This window comes from Mastomys coucha, unplaced genomic scaffold (genome assembly GCF_008632895.1).
Source record: "Mastomys coucha isolate ucsf_1 unplaced genomic scaffold, UCSF_Mcou_1 pScaffold13, whole genome shotgun sequence".
Lineage (NCBI taxonomy): Eukaryota > Metazoa > Chordata > Mammalia > Rodentia > Muridae > Mastomys > Mastomys coucha.
The window spans coordinates 17,754,866-17,757,635 of record NW_022196895.1 but is presented as its reverse complement, the minus strand read 5'-3'; positions in this window follow the sequence as shown (position 1 = coordinate 17,757,635).

Sequence of the window (2,770 nt, the reverse complement as noted above, 5' to 3'; positions counted from 1 at the left end):
CCACTCCCATCCTCCTGCCCTGGCATTCCCCTGCACTAGGACATCGAACACCCTCAGGCCCAAGGTCCTCTCCTCCCACTGATGTCCAACAAGGCCATCCTCTGCCGCATATGTGACCAGCGCCGTGCGTAGCTCCATGTGTGCTCTTTGGTGGTCCTTTTTAATGAGGAAAGAATGCACCCACACTCAACGGAGACTTATCTGAGCTGATTCTCTTTCTTAGGTATTTAACTACAGAAAAAAAAATCATAAATGTCAGTTGTCTAGTGAGGGTAGACCATCAACCAGGAAGTGACAAGATAGCTGGAGCCATTCATGAGCAGACACTGATGGGCAGGGCAGACATCAGTTCCAGTAGTGAAGTGGAGACACACAGGCTGATTCATAGACAAAGCCTGGAGTTAGCAGCATCTCCAGGGCCAGGCTAACCCTCTGAACCGATTGGCATTGCTGAGATTCTCTTCTCCTTTTCTTTTACCTCTGTCCCTTCCACCCCTTCCTGTTCCCTCTCTCCTTTTTCTCCCTTCTCCTCTTCTTCTTCTTTCCCTCTCCCCTCTCTCTCCCCCCTGCCCTCCCTACTTCTCCCTTTCCTTTAATCTTTCTTTTTCCTAGTACATCTCCCTTCTTCTGTTTTCTCTCTCCTCTATCCTCTTTAACCTTCTTTTCTCTTTCAGGGAGCAGTTCTCCTTCTCTGTGTCTTTCACTTTAAATGGTGTTTGTTTTCACCTTTTGTAGGAAATGGACATCAATTTGTTCACATTTCAGAAAAGACAGTGGGTTCTGTTTAATAACACAGCATTACATACCTTCACCAGGATGGGAGTCAAACCACAAAATGTCTTCATGTTGCAAAGGGGAAAATTATTCAGTAAAAGCACCTCTGTATAGAGTGAATCGGGGTGAAAAAGATTAAAATTGGTAGAGCTAACTCAAAGAATTTTGCAGTGGCACAGAGGAAAGTTATTCAGACACTCCGTACTCAGGAAAACAGAGAGTGATGAATGCTAGTCTTTGCTTGCTCTCTTCTTTTTATTTAGTCTAAGACCCCATCCCACCACCTGATGTCATCCACAGGTAAGGTACATCATCTCACATCAATTAACATAATCAAAATAATCCCTGACAGGCACACCAGAAGGTGGAGCTAATCTAGATAACCCTACACAAATAGGTCATGAGTCTTGTCTTCTAGGTAAATCTAGATCCTGTCAAGTGGGCACTATTAACCATCCCAACACCTGTGAATTTGTATTTGTTTATTAAATTCATTGTTGTCATTAATGTGCTGCCATAACACCATAGCATCTAAACTGTCTTCAATCTTCTGGTGGAATAAATGCTAAACCACTAGGATTTATGGGCCTCAGCAGTAGTGTTAGACAATGATACTCATGTAAGTTAAACTTTAAGGTAAAAGAAAATGAGAAGAAGACAAGCCTATTCTGGAGGGTTGGTACTGCAGTACTACATGAGTGACTGTCACCTTGTAGGAAACCAAACCATTGCTTTCTTCTATGTTCCTTGTTGCATTTCTTCAATGTCCCTTGGTGCATTTGGCTGTGAGTTTCCAATGGTTAAGGCTTTCTCTCTCGTGCATTTCTGACAATGTTCATGGCTCAGAGACCACTCTAGGGAGACAACTCAGTACTATTGAAGTTTCTCACATAGTCATCATGTTCAGGGAAGACATCCAGAGGAGTGAAACCTTGGAAAAGCAGAAACTAGACAGGACACACTGAACGTCAAAAGCTGGGGCCATCTATTGTGTCTCTGTCCTGAAGAGTGGGACCCGAAATTACCAACATTTAGGGAAGACTTGGGGTGAACCAATCACTGTGTTTTATGTGTTTTACATTGTACAACATTATCCCGCTTAGTCTTCCTGATAATGCTATAGGCAATGGTTCTCACTATTCTCCACTTTCAGATAGGGACATGGACTTCATCAAGTTAATTGTAAAATAATTATTTACTTATTAGCACATTCTCTCTTGTTATCATGAAGCCTCCAAGTTCAACTACAATCTCTTTTCTGATAACTCCACACCCCCCAAGACATCTGGATGTAGTTTTTTTTTAAAAATTACTATTATTCTTCCTTGAAAAAAAAAACTAGCTAATATTTTATACTAAAATATAAGCCAGGGCCAGCAGATGGCTCAGCAGAGAAAGGTCACTGCTAGGCCTGACAACTTGAACTGGACCTCTGGAGTCTACATGGAAGAAAAGAGAACTGACTGTCAAAACCTGTCCTCAAAGCCCCTCATGATTGTTGTGGCACATGACCTTCCAATGAGTAAATGGGTAGATAAAAAAAAATAAATAAAAGTTTTTTTAAAAAAACAAATTATCAGTTTTCTTAATAATTCCATAATTTAACATCTTAATATGCATGTAGATTTTGAATTTTTTTGTGCATGCCGATATGCAATTAATTTGAAATAAAGATTTTATGTGGCTTACCTTACAGAAGTAGTTACTTTATCATTTCTTCAACCTATTTACCAACCAAATTGCATTTCTGCCATATGGATGCAAAAAGTGACCTTGCCCATATCATAGCACTCTGCTCGTGGGCTTTGTATTTGCTCTGTCACTCTCTGTCTCTGTCCAGATTCACTAGTTTGGAGATTGATTCAGTACTAAGAGTCTACATTTCACTAGTGTGTTCTTGAGATCTCTCCAGATTTATTGTAATGTTGACAAAATCCTTGTGAATAGGGTTGTAAGTCCTCGACATATGGAACTACTGGGAGGTACCGGAATTTCC